A 13,811-nucleotide genomic window follows, 5' to 3' on the forward strand; every position below is an offset into this window, starting at 1 on the left:
GCAGAGGCGGACGACGCGTGATGGGGGATGAGGCGCGGAGGCCGGCAGGGCCGATGGGGGATGAGGCAGGGGCCGGCGAGGTGTTGGCCGGGGCCAGGGGTCGAGGTGGTGGCAGGTGCCGGCCGGCCGGCCTCCTCGATTTGGATCAAGAGGGAGAGAAATGAGAGAGAGAGAAGTGCGGTGGGGGTGGGGATAAGGGAGAGAGAAGACAGGGCGTGGGGCCGGGCGCGTGGGTGCTGCCCTGGGGGCGCGTGCATCATGGGTGGCTGGGGTGTGTGTCCGACGGAGGGTGGAGATGTGCGTCTAAGATCTTGCCAAGTCATCGATCTGCGTGATCGATCTGTGTGTTGTGTTTCCTCTTTGCCGTCTGCCAAAAATAACGTTATCTCTTTGCCGTCTGCCCCCCTTTGCCATCCGCTTTTTTGCTCTTTGCCGTCTGCTAGCAGACGGCAAAGAGGGAGCCGTTAGGTTATTTTCTAAGCAGCTCGTTAGTGCGGCCCATCTCTCTCTTTGCCGTCCGCCAGCTGACAGCAAAGATTCTTTGCCGTCCATTTTATGTAAGCGGACGGCAAAGACCTTCTTTGCCGTCAGCCAACAGACGGCAAAGAATTGGCAGACGACAAATTAGCTAATTCCAGTAGTGTACATTTTATTGATGTGTACTTTACTAGTGTTTATAGCAACCCCTTGGTATTTGATACTGGTTCAGTTGCTAAGAGTAGTAACTCGAAACGGGAGTTGCAGAATAAACAGAAACTAGTTGAGGGTGAGGTGACGATGTGTGTTGGAAGTAGTTCCAAGATTGATATGATCATCATCGCACACTCCCTATACTTTCGGGATTAGTGTAGAACCTAAATAAGTGTTATTTGGTGTTTGCGTTGAGCATGAATGTGATTTGATCATGTTTATTGCAATACGGTTATTCATGTAAGTTAGAGAATAATTGTTGTTCTGTTTACATGAATAAAACCTTCTATGGTCATACACCCAATGAAAATGGTTTGTTGGATCTCGATCGTGTGATACACATATTAATAATATTGAAGCCAAAAGATGTAAAGTTAATAATGATAGTGCAACTTATTTGTGGCACTGCCGTTTAGGTCATATTGGTGTAAAGCACATGAAGAAACTCCATGCTGATGAGCTTTTGGAATCACTTGATGCTTGCGAACCATGCCTCATGGGCAAGATGACTAAGACTCCGTTCTCCGGAACAATGGAGCGAGCAACAGATTTGTTGGAAATAATACATACTGATGTATGCGATCCAATGAGTGTTGATGCTCGTGGCAAGTATCGTTATTTTCTAACCTTCACAGATGATTTGAGCAGATATGGGTATATCTACTTAACGAAACACAAGTCTGAAACATTTGAAAAGTTCAAAGAATTTCAGAGTGAAGTGGAGAATCATCGTAACAAGAAAATAAAGTTTCTACGATCTGATCGTGGAGGAGAATATTTGAGTTACGAGTTTGGCCTTCATATAAAACAATGTGGAATAGTTTCACAGCTCACACCACATGGAACACCACAACGTAATGGTGTGTCCGAACGTCATAACCGCACTTTATTGGATATGGTGCAATCTATGATGTATCTTACCGATTTACCACTATCGTTTTGGGGTTATGCATTAGAGACAGTTGCATTCACTTTAAATAGGGCACCATCAAAAACCGTTTGAGACGACGCCTTATGAACTGTGGTTTGGCAAGAAACCATAGTTGTCGTTTCTTAAAGTTTGGGACTGCGATGCTTATGTGAAAAAGTTTCAACCTAATAAGCTCGAACCCAAATCGGAGAAGTGCGTCTTCATAGAATACCCAAAGGAATATTGGGTAATCCTTCTATCACAGATCCGAAAGCAAGATATTCGTTGCTAAGATGGATCCTTTCTAGAGAAGGAGTTTCTCTCGAAAGAAATGAGTGGGAGGAAAGTAGAACTTGATAAGGTAACTGTACCTTCTCCTGAATTGGAAAATAGTTCATCACTGAAAACAGTTCCAGTGATTTCTACACCAATTAGTGAGGAAGCTAATTAAGATGATCATGAAACTTCAGAACACGTTTCTACAGAACCTCGTAGGTCTTCTAGAGTACGGTCCGCACCAGAGTGGTACAGTAATCCTGTTCTGGAAGTCATGTTACTAGACCATGATAAACCTACGAACTATGAGGAAGCGATGATGAGCCCAGATTCCGCGAAATGGTTTGAGGCCATGAAATGTGAGATGGGATCCATGTATGAGAACAAAGTGTGGACTTTTGTGGACTTTCCCGATGATCGGCAAGCCATAGAAAATAAATGGATCTTCAAGAGGAAGACAGACACTGATAGTAGTGTTACTATCTACAAAGCTCGACTTGTCGCGAAAGGTTTTTCGACAAGTTCAAGGTGTTGAATACGATGAGACTTTCTCACTCGTAACGATGCTTAAGTCTGTCCGAATCATGTTAGCAATTGCCACATTTTATGAAATCTGGCAAATGGATGTAAAAATTGCATTCCTGAATGGATTTCTGGAAGAAGAGTTGTATATGATGCAACTAGAAGGTTTTGTCGATCCGAAAGGTGCTAAAAAAATGTGTAAGCTCCAGCGATCCATCAATGGACTGGTGCAAGCATCTCGGAGTAGGAATATATGCTTTTATGAGTTGATCAAAGCATATGGTTTGATACAGACTTTTGGAGAAGCCTGTATTTACAAGAAACTGAGTGGGAGCACTACAGCCTTTCTGATAAGTATATGTGAATGACATATTGTTGATCGGAAATGATGTAGAATTTTCTGGAAAGCATAAAAGGAGTGTTTGAAAGGAGTTTTTCAGAGAAAGACCTCGATGATGCTGCTTACATATTGAGCATCAAGATCTATAGATCAAGACGCTTGATAAGTTTTTTCAATGAGTACATACCTTGACAAGATTTTGAAGTAGCTCAAAATGGAACAGTCAAAAAAGGGTTCTTCCCTGTGTTACAAGGTGTTAAATTGAGTAAGACTCAAAGCCCGACCACGGTAGAAGATAGAAAGAGAATGAAAGTCATTCCCTATGCCTTGGCCATAGGTTCTATAAAGTATGCCATGCTGTGTACCAGATCTATTGTATACCCTACACTAATTTTGGCAAGGGAGTATAATTTTGATCTAGGAGTAGACCACTGGACAGCGGTCAAAATTATCCTTAGTGGAATAAGGATATGTTTCTCGATTATGGAAGTGACAAATGGTTCGTCGTAAAGGGTTATGTCGATGCAAGTTTTGTCACTAATCTAGATGACTCTAAATCTTGTTCTAGATACATATTGAAAGTGGGAGCAATCAACTAGAGTAGCTCCGTGCAGAGCATTGTAGACATAGAAATTTGCAAAATACTTACGGATCTGAATATGATAGACCCGTTGACTAAAATTATCTCACAAGAAAAACATGATCACACCTTAGTACTCTTTGGGTGTTAATCACATAGCGATGTGAACTAGATTACTGACTCTAGTAAACCCTTTGGGTGTTGGTCACATGTCGATGTGAACTATGGGTGTTAACCACATAAAGATGTGAACTATTGATGTTAAATCACATGACGATGTGAACTAGATTATTGACTCTAGTGGAAGTGGGAGACTGAAGGAAATATGCCCTAGAGACAATAATAAAGTTATTATTTATTTCCTTATATCATGATAAATGTTTATTATTCATGCTGGAATTGTATTAACCGGAAACATAATACATGTGTGAATACATAGACAAACAGAGTTTCACTAGTATGCCTCTACTTGACTAGCTCGTTGATCAAAGATGGTTAAGCTTCCTAGCCATAGACATGAGTTGTCATTTGATTAACGGGATCACATCATTAGGAGAATGATGTGATTGACTTGACCCATTTTGTTAGCTTAGCAATCGATCGTTTAGTATGTTGCTATTGCTTTCTTCATGGCTTATACATGTTCCTATGACTATGAGATTATGCAACTCCCGTTTACCGGAGGAACACTTTGTGTGCTACCAAACGTCACAACGTAACTAGGTGATTATAAAGGTGCTCTACAGGTGTCTCCAAAGGTACTTGTTGGGTTGGCGTATTTCAAGATTAGGATTTGTCACTTCGATTGTCGCAGAGGTATCTCTGGGCCCTCTCGGTAATGCACATCACTTAAGCCTTGCAAGCATTGCAACTAATGAGTTAGTTGCGAGATGATGTATTACGGAACGAGTAAAGAGACTTGCCAGTAACGAGATTGAACCAGGTATTGAGATACCGACGATCGAATCTCGGGCAAGTAACATACCGTTGACAAAGGGAACAACGTATGTTGTTATGCGGTCTGACCGATAAAGATCTTCGTAGAATATGTAGGAGCCAATATGAGCATCCAGGTTCCGCTATTGGTTATTGACCAGAAACGTGTCTTGGTCATGTCTACCTAGTTCTCGAACCCGTAGGGTCCGCACGCTTAAGGTTTCGTTGATGATATAGTATTATATGAGTTATGTATGTTGGTGACCGAATGTTATTCGGAGTCCTGGATGAGATCACGGACATGACGAGGAGGTCCAGAATGGTCCGTAGGTAAAGATTAATTTATTGGATGATATGGTTAGGCCAAGGGGTCAGGCCCATGGGGCTATAAGTTGGTGCAAAAGGAGTTTTGCGGAGGCCAGGGGGCCAAACGCCGGAGACCCTGGCGTCTGGCCCTGGGCCAGACGGCGAGGCCCATGGCGTCTGGGCCAGACGCCAAGGATTGTGGCGTTTGGTCCTGGAGTCCGAGTGGAACTCTTGCCTTTCGGGCAAAACCGACTTTGAGGAGGCTTTTGCTCCAAGTTTCGACCCCAGGGCTCAACATCTAAATAGAGGGGCGGGGCTAGCACCAAAGACACAAAGAAAACACCAAGTCGTGTGCCGGCAACCCCATCCCCACTAGTTTACCCTCCGTCATAGTTTCTGTAGTGTTTAGGCGAAGCCCTGCAGAGATTGTTCTTCACCAACACCGTCACCACGCCGTCATGCTGCCGGAACTCATCTACTACTTCGCCCGTCTTGCTGGATCGAGAAGACGAGGACGTCATCGAGCTGAATGTGTGCAGAACTCGGAGGTGCCGTGCATTTGGTACTTGGATCAGTTGGATCGTTAAGACGTACGACTACATCAACCGCGTTGATAAACGCTTCCGCTTAGCGATCTTCAAGGGTATGAAGATACACTCCCCCTCTCATTGCTATGCATCACCATGATCTTGCATGTGCATAGGATTTTTTTTGAAATTACTACGTTCCCCAACAGAAGCTTATATGGATGACATAGTGGTCAAAATTAAGGTCAAAGCAACGCTCGTGCAAGACCTAGAGGAAACCTTTGGGAACTTGCGCAAGAGTAACCTCAAATTGAACCCTGAGAAGTGTGTCTTCGGTGTCTCATCCGGCAAGCTTCTCGGGTTCTTTGTGTCGCAGCGCGGGATTGAGGCCAACCCCGACAAGATTAAGGCTACCGAGCAGATTGAGGCACCCAAGCGGATCAAGGATGTGCGTCGGCTCACTGGCTGCGTGGCCGACATGAGCAGATTCATCTCCAAGTCCGCAGAGCATGCCCTCCCCTTCTTTAAGATCCTAAAGAAGACGGGCCCGGTGGAGTGGACCCTGGAGGCCGAGGCAGCGTTGCAAGATTTGAAGAAGTGCCTTTCTTCTACCCCGGTGCTAGTTGCACCTAAACCGCAAGAGCTGTTGCTGCTATACCTAGCAGCAACAAATCAAGTGGTTAGCGTCGCATTGGTGACACAGAGAGAGGTTGACGAGAAGACGGCAGCAGCGGCAGAGCCGATGGCTGACGGTTGGAACCCTCCCGGCAGGGCTCGATCCCGGCAGGACTGAGTCCCCGGCAGGACTCGATCCCGGCAAGCCTGACGCCGGTGTGACGGGACCCGCGTGGCCTGGTGAAGTGATGCAAAAGAAGAAGGTGGTGCAGCACCCTGTTTACTTCGTCAGCTCCCTCTTGCAGGGAGCTAGGTCGAGGTACTCAGGTGTGCAAAAGTTGCTCTTCGGCCTCCTTATGGCCTCGAGGAAGCTGCGCCACTACTTCCAGGCACACGAGATCACCGTGGTTACCCGCCTTCCATTGCAACGGATACTGCATAACCCTGATGCAACATGAAGGATCGTGGAATGGGCCCTAGAGCTGTCGAGTTTCGGCTTGAAGTTCGAAAGCACCTCGACAATCCAGAGCAGAGTCTTGGCGGAATTTGTTGCCGAATGGACCTCGACACCCGATGAAGAGGTACAAGAGACCACTCTCCCTGGCGAAGAAACAAGTAGCGACTGGATCATGTACTTTGATGGGGCTTTCTCGCTGCAAGGCGCCGGTGCAGGTGTGCTGCTTATCGCACCCACCGGGGAGCACCTCAAGTACGTCATACAAATGCACTTTCCCCGGGAGATGTCAACCAACAACACCACCGAGTACGAAGGTTTGCTCGCCGGTCTCAGGATCGTGGTGGACCTCGGAGTCAAAAAGCTCATCGTCAGGGGCGATTTGCAACTCGTCGTCAGGCAGGTCAACAAAGATTATCAAAGCCCTTTGGAAGCCTATGTGGATGAAGTGAGGAAACTGGAGGAGCGTTTTGATGATATACAAGCGGAGCATCTCCCTCGATCGAAGAACAACATCGCTAACTACCTGTCAAAGCGCGCCGCCCTCAAGCTACCTGTGGAACCAGGTACTTTTGTGCTTCAGTTAACTCAACCATCCGTTCAGCCATCGACTGGGCAGAATAAGCGAAGGAAGCTAGGCCCCAGCAAGTACTTCCCCACCGAGCTCCCCGAATCCTCCGGCAGAGATGTTGCCGTGAATTTCGATCTTGCCACAGGGCAACCAACTCCGGCAGGAGCTCAGGTCATGTCCATGGAGGCGGCTGCCCCTACGGCAGAAGAGACACCTTTGGCCCTTGCTGTCGAGCCACAGGCTCCAGCATGGGCACAACACATCGTTCAATTCCTTTAAAAAGGAGAGCTTCCTGAGGAGTAGGAAGAGGTAGAATGAGTAGCCCGCCGGTCTGCTCTGTACCAGTTCATTGATAATGTGCTATACAGAAGAAGACCGAATGGGGTGAAGTTGATGTGCATCTCCCAGGAGGAAGGACTAAAGTTGTTGGCAGAGATACATGGAGGCATATGTGGCTCCCACATAGGGTCGAGGGCCCTTGCCGACAAGGTTTTCCGGCAGGGTATCTTCTGGCCCACCGCCCTCCAAGATGCGACGGCACTAGTAACCAAGTGTGAAGCATGCCAGTTCCATTCAAAAAAGCTTCATCAACCAACTCAAGCCCTTCAAACCATCCCTCTCTCTTGGCCCTTCTCGGTCTGGGGGCTCGACATCTTGAGCCCCTTCCCCCGCGCCGTCGGGGGCTTTGAGTACTTGTACGTTGCCATCGACAAGTTCACAAAGTGGCCAGAGGCGGAGGCAGTGAGGAAGGTGACGGCGCAGTCAACCATCAAGTTCTTCAAGGGACTAGTTTGCCGTTTTGGAGTACCCAACAGGGTCATCACCAATAACGGCACACAGTTCACAAGCCATGCCTTCATGCAGTACATTGAGGATCTCGGCAGCAGGGTATGTTTTGCCTCCATGGCGCATCCACGGAGCAACAACCAAGCGGAGAGAGCAAACGCTGAAGTCTTGCGAGGCTTGAGGACGAAGACTTTTGACAGGCTGCGCAAAAGCAGAAGGCGCTGGATTGAGGAGTTGCCGACGGTTCTTTGGTTGATCAGAACGACGCCAAATCGAGCCACCGGCCAAACACCCTTTGCCTTGGTTTACGGGGCAGAAGCAGTTCTCCCCATGGAACTCAAATACGGGTCACCTCGAGTGCTCGCTTATGATGAGCTTGAGCAAGAGCAATTGCGCCAGGACGACGCAACACTCCTCGAGGAAGATCGTCTCCGGGCGGCTGTGAGAGCAGCATGCTACTAGCAAGCTTTGCGCACTACCATAGCCGCAAGGTTCATGCCCGGAGTTTTGAGGAAGGCGACCTTGTTCTTTGGCACGTTCAGTCGGCCAAGAATTCCAACAAGTTGACGCCAAAGTGGGAAGGCCCTTATCGGGTAACGCGAGTCACCAGGCCCGGCGCAGTCCGCCTAGAGACCGAAGATGCCGTACCAGTGAGCAATTCCTGGAACATCGAGCATCTTTGCAAGTTTTACCCATAAGGCGCGGCTTCCGGGCCTCCCGGCAAGCCAACCTTTTGTACAAGCCTTGCCGGCAAGGCATGTAACCCTTTGTACGAAGCCAGGCGCAGACACTGAGCATAAATAAACGAAGCGCTGGCGCCCTAAGTTATAGAACGCATGCTAGGTTGAGCCTCTTCCTTGGTTAGGGTTGATAGTGCTTGGTGGCTACTAACCCCTAGCTTAGAGGTCGGGTGTGCATCTTTGTCCTTCCATGTCTTCTTTGGTTCGTAGGGCACGTAAGTATCCTTGCTGAGCTATTTTGGAAGGAAGGGAATGAACCGGCGCCCGGGCCCCGGCAAGCCAGAATCGCCAGGGGCTGCAAAAAACGAGGATCTCTCCACGGCAAGCCAAGATCGCTGGGGGCTGCACATCCAGATAAGTTTTATATCCCCTATCATGCATTTCGTTATGGACTGGGATGCGTGAAACCCCGTCTTATCTCTGAGCTGTCGTGCTCCCTTTTTTCGGCACCTAAGGATTACTTCCTGGGTCTAAATCCAGTCGTAGCCGCGGCAGCAGAGGAAGGGAGCGAGGGGCCTAAGCCCACCTCATCCTTGCCCCCCGCCAAGAGCATGGGAAAAGTCAAGTGAGGTGGGGAGACGGCAAGGCCTGTTGCCGGAAAAAAGCGTTTGTCTAGAAAGATGACAAGGATTCAACCCTTGCCGTGGGTTTCTCCCACGAACGCAATCCCGGCAAACGTCCCTTTTTCATTAAAAACATCCCATACAGGTACAGTCCATACCAAATGAAAAACATGAACAAAGGGAATACGAGTCATAAAGCTAATGAAGGCCCGAAGGCTTACATGACTAAAAATATACATAGTACCCATAATCCCTTTCTTGTCCCTCTCCTCAGGAAATGGAACAAGAAAGCAAAAGGGCAAAAGGGGCGCCTAGGCGAGCTACGAGTGGCAGCAGACACCAAGAGGATTTCTCGGCGGCCGTCCGAGGGCTGGATGGTGGTGGCGGTGCCGGAGGTAGAGCTCGAAGACGAGGCGGCAGGACACCAACACACGACGAAGGCGTCGGTGTCCGCGCACTCCGACTTGACGGCCTTGCCGCTCGTCCTCTTCCCCTTCTGCAGCCTCCCTACGCTAGCCGCCCAAGGAGGCGACCCCGAGAAGTTAAAGGAGCCAGCAACACGGATGATGGGGCCGCCGGTGCCGCTCGGAGCAGTGCCCGACGCCTAGTCGAACCCGTCATCCTGCCGCCCGCTGCCCTCGTCGTCACTTCCGTTGTCTTCCTCGCCACTCTTGCTTGAGGAGGATTCTTCATCATCGGAGGAGCTCTCTACGCAGCAACTCACACGGGTCCCGAGTGCCCGAAAATCTTGACGGAGAGGAGGCCTCCCTCCATTAGTTTGAAATGGAGAGCGAGCCCGTCCGTCAAGCTGTGGAGGCGAGCGAAGGTCTTGCACCCTCGGTGAAGGTACATGACGTGGGGGGCGGGGAACTCGACATCGACCACGTGCCACTGTTCCCACAACCCCTCATGTGTAGCCGCAGCGCCTGCGGCGGATTCAGCTCCATCTCCCGTGCAAACGGGATTGGAAGGCGAAGGCGACGGTGTGGCGGATGGCGTAGCCTGACGAAGAATTCGCAGGGATTATTCCCAGCATGGCCCTCCATCGGAGGAAGGGCTGCCGGAGGGGGTGAGGCAGATCTGCCGCCCCGTCCTCCTCTCCCTCGAGCTCCACGGCGGCTTCGGCCTCACCCCCTCCCCCTTCCTCTAGCGGCCGGCTCCGCCGCAACAAGTTCCTGGGGAGGAGTGATGCGTTGTCTGGCCGAAACCCTCGCTACCACTGATGAAGCATCACCGCGCCCCCTCGCCAAGGCGAAAGAAGAAAGGAAGCAGGAATGGAGAGAGGCAGATGGCGAAGGACTGAGAGGCGCCGTCCCTCTCGCTCCCCTCTTTATAAAGAGGCCGGGGCGGGGCTCGGCCGCCCCTCCCAGCCAACCCAGCCTCTTGGAATGACAGCAAGCGGGGCTGTCGACCGCCCTCCTCGCTCCATTGAAGGCGCAAGGGAATCAACCCGCACTAGCACGATTCCCCACGACCCCTGCGCCTGTCATTCGCTCTGCATGCGGCGAACGTGGCGCAAGGGGCGAACACAATGGGACGCGTGGGGCGACGGTTGCCGAGCGAGGGCAGTAAATGAGGGGCGGCCCTGCGGTCTCAAAGAGACACGCAAGCCGCCTCTTTAGTGTCCACCACAAGGTAACGCCAGCATGCCCACGTCACGCACGCGCACGACCCCCACGTCGCGCGTTCAATGCAGGTCATGGGGAAGCGCAGCGGGCAGAATAGTGGCCGCGGTAAAATCCACCTCTACTGCCCACGCACCGTTCTAGGCCTGGCCCAACAACGTGCCGCGCTTATGTGTGGCCCAGGCCCGGGGGCTGCTGTCGGTGTGCAAAAGTAGGGGCCTAGCTTTTTACCCCTTTACTTGTGCACGGGCAGTCAGAGCCACCTGCCACGACCACACGAGAGCAAGGCAAGAGAGGGAAGCCGGAGGAAAGTCAAAGCCACAATGACAAGCAAAGCAAACAACGAAGGACCAGGACCACAAAGGTCGCTTGGGCAATGCAGGTTGCCCCGGCAAGGCCCTTGCCGGGGGCAACCTCAGCAGCCCCGGCAAGATCCTTGTCGGGGCAGCTCGTCCCCACCTGCCGAGCGAGCTACCTTCGAGCCCACCAATGCTGAGCAGTCGCATTGGGACAGGGTTCGGGAGGCACCTCCGTGGTGGCATGCAGATCTTTGTGAAGACAAAGAGCAATCAAGATCAAGAGAGGATAGGGAGGCGACCATCCTCACCGAAGGAAACCACCGGGCCCCCCTGGCAAGATCCTTGCCGGGGAAGCGAGCGCGCCGCGGCAAGACCCTTGCCGGGCCACCCGGCAAGGCCACTGATAGACCCACACCACACAAGTTCCTGCCACCTTTCATACGCAGCCACCGACCCAACCAGCTGGGCAGGCACCTGCGTGGCAGCATACGAGCCTTCGTGGAGACCCCACCACCGCGCCACCTCAGCTGCCTGCCTGGCTACATGGCACTGCATGCGTTGCTGGCTGGGGCGCGTGTCAAAGCAAGGAAGGGTGGTGACGAACGGGACGGGCCTCACTCCCGTTCCCCGATAAAGCGAAGGACACCTAAGCCCCGCATTTAATGTGTCTCGTCCTGTAATGCTAGCGATAACCACGCTGGGCTGTAGCACTTTCCCCCTCCTGTGTGCCACTATGGCAGCCCCATTCGCCTATAAAAGGAGACCCATGGCATACTGAGGGGGGATTCGGCTCTTTTGAACCTCGCATCACCAGGAGGTAGTTCAAGAGCTCAAGAACCCTAATACAACCACCAAAGCAGGATCGTAGGGTTTTACGCATCTTTGCGGCCCGAACCTGGGTAAATCCCCTTTGTGCCATCCTCTAGTCCTGCTCTTCTCACGATTCCGTGTCGCACAACCGTAGAAGGGATTCCAATGATCCCATAGGTGTCGTTTCCCACCGACAGCAACCAGAGTCTCAGGGGCTACTATCTATACACAGTGCACCTTGCATTCACGATACAATCAAAAAATGCCACATCATGTACCTCAAAGCCTCTTAGCAGGCTCGTAAAAGCTTCATTCAATCCACTTTTTGCGGATGAAATTCTCCCAATCACCATACCCATTAAGGTACGATGTTCTTATGAGATAGGCGCTTGCCGCAGAAGAACCGTTAATGTATCTGGCTGTATATCGGATCATCCGGGGCTTCTGTTGCTGGTCTCTCTAGGAGCCGAACATCCCGGACCTCGGGCGTTTGAAGAGTCACCTTCTGGCCTTGTCCTCTTTTGCGAATCGGGAGAGATCCTTCGGGAAGACACCTCGGGGTCGTCCACCTTGTAGGGCGGGGAGGTATGAGGAGGCGTTTCGCTCTCCATCATCTCTGGAAGAAGATCCCCCGAAGACGAAGATTGTTAAGGAAGGCTGCAGGCCGAACTGCAATACATGCGTTCAAGATATTACCCTCACAAACAAGAAATGAATGGGGTATGCTTATCAAGCACCTCCGTTTACCTACGGTTCGACTAACGGTTGACCCCCTTGTGGGCGCCGTGTGGTCATATTGCCTCCCGAATCCGGACCCCCTGATTGGGATTTCTTAGCTAGCTTGGAGGCCACTGCCTTCAGGTCTTCGAAGGCGGCTCTCCTATTCCCGTGGGGAGATGGAATGTTATATTCTCCTCCCTGTTAATTCTCTGACACGGGAGCCCCGATTTCCCCGGATACGGTGAGTGACGTACCTCTAGTATGAAGGCCACTTTTGGCCTCCCCACTGCTCTCCTTTTCTTCCCTTAGAGGCACTTGATAAGGTGCCGGAGCCAACATCCTGGTTAACACTAGATCTACGGAGTTTTTGCGAAGAGGAGCCGAACACCTGATCATCTCCGCCTTCTTTATCCAGCCCTGGCAGAGTATGGTTTTCTCAGAATATTGTCATGGGAAACTTAAAAATGTGTTCGGAACCTGAGTACTTACCGGGGAATCTGGGTGGTTGCAGTCGAGACCGGCATCCTCTGTAGTGTCTGGGCACCTTTTTCGTGACCCGAAGAACAATTTATACATCCCTTCGAGTGTTGTGCCGAAGAAGCGCTGAACGGTTTGTGGTCCTTCCGGATTGAACTCCCACATATGGAGAGGCCGACACTGGCATGGCAGGACCCGACGAACTAACATGACTTGGATTACCTTGGTGAGATCGACGTCCTTCTTAATAAGGCCTCGAACAAGGATTTGCAGTGTTTGCACTTCATCTAGCGATCCCCAATCCAGCGCCTTGTTGATCCACGACGCAAGCTGCGGCGGAGGACCCGATCAGAAGACAGGTGAAGCCGCCCACTTTGTACCCCGAGGTTCCGTAATATAAAACCACTCCCGTTTCCATAGGTCAGGAGCTTCAGCGAAGGAACCCTTTGGCCTGGCAATGTAGGCCAATTTGATTATTATATCACCTCCGCACTCCGCATGTCTCCTGTCGATTATCATCGGCTTCACATTGAAGGTCTTGGTCCATAAGCCGAAATGTGGAGTAATTCGGAGGAAGGACTCACATACTACAATGAATGATGAGATGTGGAGGAAGGAATCTGGAGCTAGATTGTGGAAGTCTAGTCCGTAATAGAACATGAGCCCTCTTACGAAGGGATGAAGGCTAAAGCCTAGTCCTCGGAGGAGGTGAGGGATAAACACGACCCTCTCATTGGATTTGGGAGTAGGGATAACCTGCCCTTGAGCAGGAAGCCTGTGAAGGATTTCCATAGTCAAGTACCTTGCCTCCCTAAGCTTCATGATGTCCTCCTCTGTGACAGAAGAGGCCGTCCATCGGCCTTGAAGGCTGGATCCGGACATGGTCGTAGGTCTGAAGCGCTTGGGCTAAACCTTGGGTGTTGGAACTCGAGGTGGAAGAAGGAGAGGATTAGCGTGGAAAGAAAAGGACAGGTCTTGGCCTCTTTATAAAGAGGATGAATATCAAACGTCCCCTGCGTGGCCTTTGAAACTTGCCTATTCCCAAGGAATCATACCAACAGAAT

Source organism: Triticum dicoccoides, chromosome 4B (genome assembly GCF_002162155.2).
Source record: "Triticum dicoccoides isolate Atlit2015 ecotype Zavitan chromosome 4B, WEW_v2.0, whole genome shotgun sequence".
Lineage (NCBI taxonomy): Eukaryota > Viridiplantae > Streptophyta > Magnoliopsida > Poales > Poaceae > Triticum > Triticum dicoccoides.